The 12,747-nt window shown below is 32.9% G+C and overlaps 1 protein-coding gene across 1 annotated transcript in view; it reads right to left on the reverse strand.

Annotated features, from left to right (window-relative positions):
* Positions 1 to 12,747, reverse strand: part of LOC149783986 (uncharacterized) — a 36,260-nt gene that overhangs the window by 15,353 nt on the left and 8,160 nt on the right. Inside the window, exon 2 of the mRNA XM_089932092.1 lies at positions 76 to 146. The gene's annotated coding sequence lies outside the window, so the exon portion shown is untranslated. The remainder of the gene's footprint in view (positions 1 to 75; positions 147 to 12,747) is intronic.

The following is a 12,747-nucleotide window of genomic DNA, read 5'->3' on the forward strand; positions in this document are numbered from 1 at the left end:
AACAGAGTGCATCAGCTTTCCTGAAGCAATTTAAATTAGTCGCAATCAATGCTGCTTTGTAAACATTGTACTCACCTTAAACTCCATGTGTCTTCTGCTATAGCTGACTAGTATTGTTTCCATAGCAAGCATCGATAGTTTGGCGTCTATATACGAAAAAAATACGGGGAAGGGTTGTACACGTTTTACGCCAATTTCAAGAAGAACACAAACCTTATATCCCTCATTCGCAAATACATACATATATATATATATATATATATATATATATATATATATATATATATATATATATATATATATATATATATATATATATATATGTATATATATATAAATATATATATATATGTATATATATATGCATATATATATGCATATATATATATATATGCATATATATATATGCATATATATATATATATATATATATATATATATATATATATATATATATATATATATATATATATATATATAGACTTAATAACCTTAGGGTAAGAAATTTGACATTAGTCAATTTAGGAAACTATCCAATGCAACCTTAAATAAGTGCTCCAAACAGTTTATTTCAAAAGCTTGATATTCTTCATTAATATCTTTTAAACATCACATATTTATCATTATGAGCAAGCATGAACATCATATTGCATAAAACACTGATAATGGTATTTCTCGTTTTGGAATGATAGCTTCTTTCTGCTGTAGAAGCATTGAAATCAGCATAATGTGATTTATAGTACTTGTATATTTTTAAAGATTTAAAAGTCTGTGCAGCCTAAGAAGTCTCCTCATTTTTGTAATGTCTATGTATTTTTTCTTGTACTTGGTCATCGTGTTAATTAAGATAGACATTCACTGTTTATGTGATTTTTGCTCTTGTTTTGATGTTATTTTTTTTACTCGAGAATCCAGCTTTGATTAAGATATTTGGTGATGGTAGAAAAAGAAGTTCTACTTGCAAAAGCTTCATATTTCCATTAACGTGATTGCATTTGTTTCATAAAGGTGCTTATGACACTAGGTAAAGTGTGAATATATGTAAATATATGTAATTTTGAGATCAACACGGTTATTCATTCCTCCATTTAATATCAGTCTGGAATTGTTCAACGTTGTTTTTAGATATAATCAGAAAAGAGTTATAGCAGCAGAGGGGGCGAACAGACCAAGTTTATTTCACCGAATAAAGGCTCCTACGGAAGAATTCTTTCTAGAAGGCTCCATTTATCAAATAAAAAGCTTCTACGGGGCGTTATTTTTGATCCGGCCACGTCTATGACATCATAGCGGTATCTGCCCCTTCGGCTGCTCCTAATAATAACAAAATTTTAAAATATTTGGTCGACACCGATCCATATTTTTTTTTTATAATGATTAATTGAAATTATTAGTATATTAATATTAATGGATGTTGGAGAATCATCTCCTGCTAGATTAGCGCGAGAACGATTAGAAGCAATAAAGAAATATCTTCCCTTGAGAGAATCTGTCAAACGAAAAATACGTGCAGTTGAGGACGCGAAACAAGGATTTACTGAGTCAAATGAGTTATTATTTAAACAATAAAACTACAACCACTGAACGAGTTCTATTAGGAGATGTTGAAGAGCCAGATGTGAAAAAATGGGTATCCTTCCAGTGTTAAAACAAATTGAAGAACAAACTCGACCTCAACCTGTACCTGTAGCACAACCTGCAGCTTCAGCTCGACCTAAGCAAGATATTCATATTGAAGAAAAATTTACTGAAGGTGGTTTAGGCACACAAAAAAAGCGTCAATTTCTAAACAAACAAGATATAACTGAATTTGGTGCGTTTGCTCACGCAAGTTTTCAACATAGAAAAGATTTTTTAAAACGAGAATATCTTGCAAAAGTTAAAGTTCGTAAGACCTATATTGATTTGTTGTATAAATTAAAACGAGATATACCTAGATTAGTTCCTGGTGATGCTATTTATAAAGTTTTTAATGAAGGAATACAATTACAGATAGAAATAGAACAAAAAGAAAAAGAAAGAAAAAAGGGGGTAAAATTGATGAAGAAGAAGAATTTTTATATCAACTTTCTTCACCCTTGCAAGCACGACGACAACCTTCTCCATTACCAGAACAACCTTCTTCTCCAATACCAAAAGAAAGAAAATCACCTCACATGATGTTTACCGACGATGCTCTTGATACTTTTGAAAATCGAGAAGAATTAATCAGAATTGCTGCATTTGATTATGATAAGAGATCAATATCTAAAATCAGGCAAAGAAATAAAATATGAAAATTGGATTCCTATTGTGTATTTCGCTTCTAAAAATTACCTGTTAGTTATAGTGATCAGGGGTACATAAAATTTAAAAATAACGTGGAAAAAATGAGAGCAGAGAAACCTCAACAACTACAACCTCGTGAAGAAGATCTTCAGGATGCACCAGAGGAGGAGGAAGCTTGTAATTTACTAAAAGATCTTGGTGCTACCGGTAGCGGCTTTGGAAATAATTTTATCTACCCCGATAATGTTGTTAATGCTGTATCACGATTAGAAGTTCTTATTGGAGGAAAACGAGCTGGAAATAACTCATCTGAAATAATTAATGAAGCAACCGATATCTGTAGGAGACTATTTCAAGGTGGTATTATGAACATTTGATGAAATCATCGACGAGTACCACAGTGACCACAGTGACTAGCTGTTGAATAAATAAATAATTAAATAAAATGATCATATACGATAATCATCGCAGAGATGTACCTGTACGAGTAATAAACTCGCGATTACCAGTATATGCGGTTACTTACGGAAATGGACTTGGTAATGTCGTTAGTGGATTTGTTACAAAAATAGCTCCTAAAGCTGGACCTATTGCAAAACAATTATCAATGAAGGCAATGGATTTTATTAGTGATAAAGCTACTGCTGCTATTGGTAGCGTCGCTAATAAATCGTTTAACACCATTAAATACAGAATACTAAACTTAATTCGTAAAAAAAAAAAAACAATAAAAGCTACCGCTAATGCTGTTTCTGTCAAATTACCAAGCACATCAGTGACGCCTAACGATGTTAGCAAGGTAATAAATGACGCGGCAAATAAAAAATTAACGTCGTTGATGAATCTAGAGGCGGAAAATCAAAAACTAATGGAGTTTATGAATAAAGGAATAAAGCCGAAAATCGGGGGATCATCTTCGTTTTAGAAGATAATTAATTTTATAATAAAATGTTTAAACTAGAGTCCGACCCAGCTTTCGACATGGATGCGGCTGTTCGTAAAGATGAATCAAAGAAAGATTATCAACATTATTCATATGATGCAATTGATCCAAATAAAATTGGGCGAAATGGACTACGGGTTCAGGATACAAGTATATATTTTCTGCCCTGTTAGGCGTTTATTGAGGTTGTTGGTGAACTTGTAACAACAGCGGTTGTTAACCGTGTTAATACACCAAACGGCGCTGCTATCTCATCAGTTCGTTTTGTTAATAATGGCATTATGGCGTTATTGAAAAGTTCCGTATACATGATTGATCGAAAGGAAATTGAATCAATTCACAATGATGTTGATGTTGCTACGACGATTATAGGCCTAGCGAGGTATTCAGATGATTATACTAAATCAGCTGGTCCTACTATGATGTTTGCCAAAGATACTAATGACAGTGCTAGTACATCTTCATTTTCTCATGTACAACTGCTTCAGACTGCAACACCCGCTAATCCAACTCTTGGAATAGATAGACCGGCTGGTGATTTTCTAGTAATGCATGAAGCAAACAATATTCAGAATCTAGAGGATGTTACACGTAACAAAATGATGTCAGGCGATCGTAACAAATTCTCGTGTGCGATTCCATTATCTCATACATTTTGATTTTGCAGAGATGTCAGAAAGGTAACTTTTGGAGCCAAACACACAATTATTCTTCATCGAAAAGGTAACAGTAATGATGCTATCTGGAAATTTCTTCCTGGCACTGTTAATGGTGAGGTTATATTATCGAAACTTACACTATGGATGCCAGTAATGACTCCATCAATGCTTGAAGAAGGTAAAATACTTTCTTTAATGGATCAGGGTGGTGAATCAGTATTATCGTGGTTAACAACGATTACTGATAGCACTCCTAGTACTGTAAATAGTGATTTTACCTGGCATATATCATCACAACAAGGTAATTCTGCGCCAAGACATGTATTTATTGCTCTTCAATATACTAATCGATTAGACAACCAAGAACATAGTCATATGATATTTGATACTCTTGGCGTTTCCGAGGTATCATTGAGAATAAATGGACATCAAGAACCATCCGAAGAAATATCAATAGATTTTTTTAATAATTCAGTAGCACGTGTATATCATCGTTTACTTAGTTATCAAGGACGAGATCAAAATCCAGATACTGGATTACAAATATCACAGTTAGATTTTACAAAATTATATCCGATTTCTTATTTTTTACTAGAACATTTTGATTTAATGAAACAACCTGTCATCGACATGCATTTTAGATGTAAACTAAATAAGAGTGTTACTCATGCAAATAATGAATTTAGAGCAGTTACTGTTCTACTTAGTGATAAAACTATGCTTCTTGAAGGTATTAGCGGCCGAATGAGAATCATTGATGCTCCAGTAGAAGAAATGTGAGATTGATTTAAATCAATCATATAATTATAATACCATATGATCACGTTAGTGTGACTCTGACTCATGGTCAGGTGGAAAAACTCCAATCAAATACAACAAAAATGTGCGGGGCAAAATTAACTTTAAAAAATGCTCAAATTGCCCACGGTGGTCCAAATAAACTATCGCTAACTAAAACTCAACATAAAAATTTTACTAAAGCTAAATCGGCAAATATTGGCGTCCAAGTTGATCTTTCTTCGAGCGCCGCCAAGGATACGATGAAAGTTGGTGGTTTCTTTCCACTTTTAGCTGCGTTACCAGCGTTATTATCTGCTGCTTTGCCTGTAATAGCAAAAGGTGCCGCAATGGGTGCTGCTAGATACGCTGGTACTAAACTCGCACAACAAATAACTGGAGGAAGATAGGGTAAAAAAAAAGACTTGGCCTTCGGCTACCAGGAACACATCCTTATTGGTAAGGAAAAGGAATCCGACTACAAGGAACACCTCCGCAATGGCATCCAAAAAGATTTTAAACTAAAAAAAATTCACACCGATGTCAAATTTTGATTTATCTGACGCTGCTATAATAAAAAAATAAAGTTCTTCAGAGGTGTATTTATGCGAGATCAATTACCAGCTCACCCAAATTTAAATGAATCTGGGATCATAAAAATCGATGACAGCGTTGGTTCTGGCACACACTGGGTCTCTTACGCGATATATAAACGTCATATTATTTACTTAGACTCGTACGGGCTAGCACCACCACGAGAATTTTTAAATTATGCCAGACAATTAAATGTTCCAATTTGGTATTCGACGTTACCAACACAAACACTAACTGATCCGCCAATATCAAAATCATCTCAACCATATCATAAGGTTGTTCTTAAGTACACATCTGATAAATTAAATCAATCAATATTATAAATGGTTGACATCTACAAAAGAACTCTACTATCACGAATGTTAAAAAAATTCTGAAGTTGATTTATCTAAGTATGCAACTAAGGACGACGTTAATAATCTCCTAGAAATATCAAAAGTAGATCCTGACGAAGCTGTTATTTTTCAAGACAAACATGGAAAATTAAAAACTAGTAATATCAAATTGAGTGATATAATTCGACGAACTGAGTATGACGCTCACGTAGGTGATTTTCCTGGCATCCAAGAAACTATCAAACAAACCAATGAAGATGTTAAAAAAGTCAATGAAGCTATTCAAAATATAGATTAAAAAACCAATGAAGATATCAAAAAAGCCAAAGAAGCTATTAAAAATTTGGATTCAAAAGTCAGTAAAGATATGAAAAAACCAACGAAGATATCAAAAAAGTCAACGACGATATTAAAAAAGCAGATAAACCATTAAAAAATTAGATTTTTTCAAAAGAAAATAATGCTATTGAAAATTTAAATTTAACTAATAGAGCTATTGAAAATTTAGATTTAAAAATCAATGAAAATGTTGAAAAAACCAAAGAAGATGTTAAGAAAACCAACGAATGCGGCTTTCAAAAATTTAGATTTAAAAATCAATAAAGCTATTCAAAATCTAAATTCAAAAATCACTGAAGCTTTTGTAAATTTAGATTTTAAAGTCAGTGAAGATATTAGTAATTTAAGTTTAATAACCAGAAAATCAACTGAAGACTTAGATTCAAAAATCGATAAAGCTGTTGTTGAAATTAACAAACAATTTGTTGAACTTAACAAAAAAGTCGATGAGATCAAAATCACCCAAGGTCAGTGGACTTCTGATAAATTAAATCAATCAATATTATAAATGGTTGACATCTACGGAAGAATTCTACTATCGCGAATGTTAAAAAAACCTGACGTTGATTTATCCAAGTATGCAACCAAGGATGATCTTAATAATCTTCTATCAATATCAGGAATAGATCCCGACGAAGTTGTTATTTTGCAAGATCAACATGGAAGATTAAAAACGAGTAAGATCAAATTAAATGATATAATTCGACGTACCGAATTTGACGCTCATGTAGGTGAATTTATAAATATACGACCATCTATTAGACAAATTGATGCTTTTATCAGAGTAATTAATGAAACTATCGGAAAATCAGATGAGGCTATTAAAACAATCTGATGAGAATATTAAAAAATCCAACGATGACATTAACAGTTCAAGAGCTTTCATTGATACAAAAATTGATAAAGTAAACTACGATGAGGTTTTCGTTAGTATTAACAGGAGATTTACTAATTTTGATGCCAGTATTGGCCAGTTTAAACGAGTTGAAGCACTGATTCCTGGAATTATCGCGAAAACTAGCTATAGTAAGATTCCACCAACGATAACCTCATCACAGGTCAATAATATGACCTTTATAACATCAACAGGATCATTAACGTGGACACCAGAAAATAACACTTTCAAATACACAGCATCAATTACTGTCGCATACAGGTTGTATGTTTTTTCTCAGGTAAGATTCAGAATAATCGCTAAAGATTACAAATGGAGACATACCAGCGACAGATATCTTGGGTTTCTAACTATTTTGATGAATAAAAACGTCGATGAAACTTTTACGTTAGAACCTTTCGAAAGGACAACAATAACGCCAACATCAGCATGGTGGTGCATGGAATTTATATCTGAGTCACCTCAATTATTTACTAAGTAAAATAATACAATGACGCCGTCCGAGTACAGATACAATCAATCACGTGAGTGGCAGACTTCGTTGAAAAGCATCATAGATATGTACCAGGCAAAAATAAAAAAATATCAACGACGACTAGTTATCATTGACGTGGTTGTTTATTCGGTATCCGCGGTGGTTGTAGGAGCCGGAATAATATTATCCGCGGTAAAAATGATGGCTCCCGTCGCTGTCACAATTTGTATTTCCGCGACAACAACGATCGCTGGAGTCCTTAATAGTATCACCAAAAAAAATATGTTCGTGCACGAATGAGAAATTATCTTCGTACTTGGTAAAATTATACGGTCGCGTACACAAAATTATCTTCGTTGCTATCAGAGAGTCTTAATGATGGAATTATATCCGATTTAGAGTTCTCGATGATTATAAAAATTTACAATCAGGCTGATATTAAAGCTGCAAATATTAATAATGTCGGAATTACTTCAGCAGATCGTGACAAACATGATCCCGCGAAGAACCACGATGATCTCGGCAAGTTCAACTAAGTCAGAATTTGGAATCAATTTTCCGATAGCAATTCCGTCAACGAGATTGCGCTATCACATTTGCGAGAATATCACAGCTGGCCCAACGTTAGATCAAAATCATTTTGGTAGTTCATTATCAAATAATTCATTTGTTTTCGCTAATAAAAATAAACCAGATGGTACTCCAGACTGGATCGTTGTTGGCTTACCAACAGGTAGTTATCAAGTCGAAGAGATTAATGAAGAATTATTATATAGAATAAAAAAATATAACCGGAGATAAAGAACCAGGAGTACAAATATCCGCTCACAACCCAACGTTAATTTCGATTATCGAAATAACCTCACCTAATTAAGCTGTTGATATTTATCAATCTACAATTAGAACCGTTCTAGGTTGGCACAAAATTATGCCAGTACATCCACCAACGCCACCAGAACCTAAAAAATCTGATTATACCACAGACAGAAAATCATATCACGATCTTGTCATACCTTACATATATGATTTATCTCTCATAGATAATGTAAGAACACGAAATTCACGTTATAATATCAATAGAAAAGATAATATATTATTTGAATTTGTTATTGAAAATCAACCTAATACTTCGTTGAATGAACTAAGAAGTTTTATTGAAGTATTTGAAGAAATTAATCAAAAACATAAAGAACAACTACGATTATTACAACAATATTTTCGTGAGTGCATTTTTAATGGATCTGGTTTATGCAGCGATATCATCAGGCGCGTAGAAATACTAAATCAGCTCGCATCTGACGTGGAATATTATGACGAGAAATTAATTCAGAAAAAATAAATTATGAACCAAATAAACAAACATTTTTAACCGAATATGAGCTGACCGATGCTGAATTACCAAATTTTAAATTTTCTGGTAATATTGAACCTAGTAAATTAAGAAAATCCGTCAGTGATACCATTGATGAATTATTTCCTGAATTACTAGCCGCGTGGAGAAAATCGTTACCACCACCAGCTATACTTAGACATAATAATAGTCATGACGGAGGCGGCAGACATATTTCACCGAAAATAGTTAATATAACAGAAGTCATCGCGGGTAATCTTAATTGTGATATCGTCGAAACAGCTATAGCGCCGATGCAACAATATCAAATCAAATTCAACAAGGATTTATTCTTTACTCGTTTTCACCAAAATAACCGCCAGGCTTTTTAATTATATAAGAACCAATCAATCCGATTTATCTACGATGTCATAATAGTTTGTTATCGAGAATAAATTTGAGATTAACTGATCCGTCTGGAGATTTACTTGATTTACGTGGAGAAACGTTAAATATCAATCTGCTAACAAAATCCTAAGGATCTTGGATATTTCTATACAGAAAAAGCAACAAAAATAGACAAAAACAATAAAAATTAACAAAAATATTACTTTTTATAATTTTCACAATTTTGAGTGGGCATTGGTAGTCAAACTCACGCAATTTGTACAAATTTGTAATTTTGATGGGGTAATTGGTACTCGAAATTATAAATTTGTTTGATTTTTAATTTTCGATGTGGTATTTGGTAGTCAAAGTTAAGTACTTTGTACGATTGTGTAATTTTGATGGGGTATTTACATGAAATTTAAGTAAAAAAACAAATAAATTTAAGTAAAAAAACAAATAAATCTAATAAAAACAAATAATTTCAGTGAATAAAATTTACTTTTCGTCATTCACTATTTTTCTTAATTGTATTATACGAGTATTAATTACTTTTTTTCCTCATATTCGTGAGATCATTCTGATCTAATTTTCTCGACCGGATTTCATAACAAAGCAACATCTTTTATTTGTGTTCATCAACGGATGCCAGTGACTGATGCATCGCTGACTGAATTTTCTTTATATACTTGTATTCGCCTGGCAAAACGTATCTGCCCTCGTGCTTGTTTTGTACTAGCGTCTCAAAGTCAGCGATGATATTTTCAACATCCAAATCGTCTGATAATTTTATTTTATTTTTTTTAATTTCTCGATAGCTTCAATTACATTATTGATATTTTCTTCATTCATTATAGTGAATATTGTATTTCTAAAAGCAAAAAAAAAATATAATTTTAATGTTTCTAAAATAAATTTAATTATCTACAATCAAAGGAATATAATGAAATTGGATCCATTCTCCAAGACGATAAGAAAATGCTGATTTATATATTTTATCTGCAACACGTTGGATCGTGCGTGAATTAATATCGAAATATTTTCCAGCAGCTGTCATTGCTTGAAACATTATTTCCTCGCTGGTTTCCATGTTTATTGATTTAACGGTTTTGGCGCTACTATGATGACAACCGGTGTTTCCTCGTGAAGAATTTTCACCTATTGTAATCGCTTGAAGATTAGATAAATTATTATTCAATTTATCTCCATCAATATGGTCAATCACAAGACCGTCTTTTATTGGTCCGTTAAAACATTCACATACGAACCCGTGGATTTAGATAAGTTTTTGGGGGATTTGAGGAGGTAAACATTAAATAACCGGCATTATTAGCATTTCCGAATGGCTTTCTCTATTTGCAGTATCTCACAACGCCATTACATGATGTCTCGTAGTCATTAACGGTTGGGTGCTTTATGAATGTTGAATTCATATACTATTATTTGTCTAAATCAAGATTTGCTTGGAAACCTATCTAGATAATCTTCCTCGCATTTGATGATTCTGTCATCGTCGTTGATTTTCTTTTATCATAATGTCGTTTAAATTCTCGATAACGTTTTCCGCCACAGCGTATACACAGTCGATTTTTTGCTCGTGTCCCAACTTTGTATTTTATACATCTGATTAGTCCAGGATGACCTCTACGAATAGCTTGCATACGTTCGCCACAAAATTCACTTTTGAATGATTTTCACAACAAGTCAATGAACCGACCAATAACCATTTGCAATGATTCATTATTATTTAGATATTTGTCTAATATAAAACAATCAATTTATTTGACCTCGACGAGGTTGAACATGATATATTTGACGCTAATAAAGCTAAGAAAGAGTGTCATAGCGACGGTGCGGTTCATGTATGGTCAACTTGGAAAAAAAATAAAATTGATAATACTATGACCGATGCAAGAGCAAAAAATATAATCGATTATATCAGAGTTAATCACCGAGATGAGAAATTTATATTTGGAATAAAATTTATTGCACAAATGACCGACGACGAAGTATGGATTATCCGCAATAAACGTGATCCTGTAATTAGCGGGAAGAAAAATGTTATTTTATTTGCTAGTTCAAAGCCAGGTTTGCTAACCGTCATAGATAAACCGTACTATGCTAGATCTTATCCTGTCACCGCGGTCGTTTATGGAATTTATCGGCTAAATGATAAACCAGATGTTAAAAATCTCGCTTTTGATGAAATTGTCCTCTGGGATGAATTGTGTAGCTCAACGAGTAATAGAACACTTAAAAAATACAAAACGTGGATCAGGTTTAACTGATTTAAGGTTATCAAACATAAATACTTGGGCAAAATCAGTTGTTAATGGTGCATCAATACGTGATGTCGCTGCGTTGTCGGGGAAATTAAAATTTCCAATAACAGTGAAGTCGTTATCAGGAGAAACTTTATATGAATCATCGTATAAATCTCGAGGAGCACCAAGTATTATAGTTGATCATAATTCACACGCTTGGACGTCCTCGGTGACAATATTTCCGCGAGATCGTGTTGTTAAATTTTATCCCGTAGAGAATTCCACGGACATGTTCAATTTTATTTATGAAATAAGTAAATCCGATCCAGTATCAGTGTGGTTATTTCGCAGCGATGAAAAATATGATCACTTTGTGCGGTCTAAAGGTGAGTTATATAGAAATAAATTATTACATAACGAAATGAGTGATTTAGCGAAAAAATACTCGATAAATTCTGAACAATTATTAGTTAGTTGTTTTACTGTTCCATCGGTTGCTGAAAGGAAAAAGAATCTTTGGAAACCAACGCGATAGAAATTTCTCAAAGATATACAGATGAGTTGCGTCGAATACGGACACGGCGTATTATGGAATACTAAATATAATTACATCAATATGATATCATTTGACATGGTTGCGTGTTATCCTGAAAGTTTTTTAGGATATGGCGAGTGTGCCAAATATTTTGCTCAATTTGGACATCCACTAGCAAAATGACGCAAGTATCAATTAATGGTCCACTACCAGATTTTCCTTTGACTGGATTCGCTCGTGTTGTATCATTTGAATTTGCCAAAAATTTACTTAAAATCTGTTACGTTTGGTTTGGCAGATATTTTTCGCAACGACGTTGGGTTCATACGGCGCTGCTTCGATATATGTTAGATTCAGCGATGTTAATGTCGTTGATAGTCAGTGAAGTAATTGTATGGTATAAAAAAAACAAACTAGTGTCTGCTGGTTGCCAACTGATCACGACGATAAAACAGTAAAAGATCTAGGTAGAAAAATAATTGGTAAATTTACCAAGGGTGGGTCACATAATTATCAACGACATTATTCTAGATTAATCATGGATGATGCTGAATTAGATTCTATAATCGCTGATACCGCATCGAAAGGTATATTTTGTAATCGAGAAAATATTTACCTTAATGACGGAACAAAATTAGGTACCATAGTTAGTTATCTTCATGGAGAATCTCCACAATATACTCATCCAAGATCATCGATGCTCGCATATGTAAGTATAAATTTACTTTCGATGATAAATAAATTCACCAATGACGCAGTTAGAGTAGCAACTGATTCATTTTATGTTGACAGCAAGTACTTGTCTAAGTTGGAAAATTTATCCAGAGATGGTTAGTGGGGCGAGTGGAGGGTAAAAAATGAAATATTTTTGATTATTGTGAATCTGCCGACGTCGCAGATAGTGATGAATATCATTATGGTGAAATATCAAAAATTTCTTTATCAC

Source organism: Sinohyriopsis cumingii, chromosome 14 (assembly GCF_028554795.1).
Source record: "Sinohyriopsis cumingii isolate HCF-2022 chromosome 14, ASM2855479v2, whole genome shotgun sequence".
Classification (NCBI taxonomy): Eukaryota; Metazoa; Mollusca; class Bivalvia; order Unionida; family Unionidae; genus Sinohyriopsis; species Sinohyriopsis cumingii.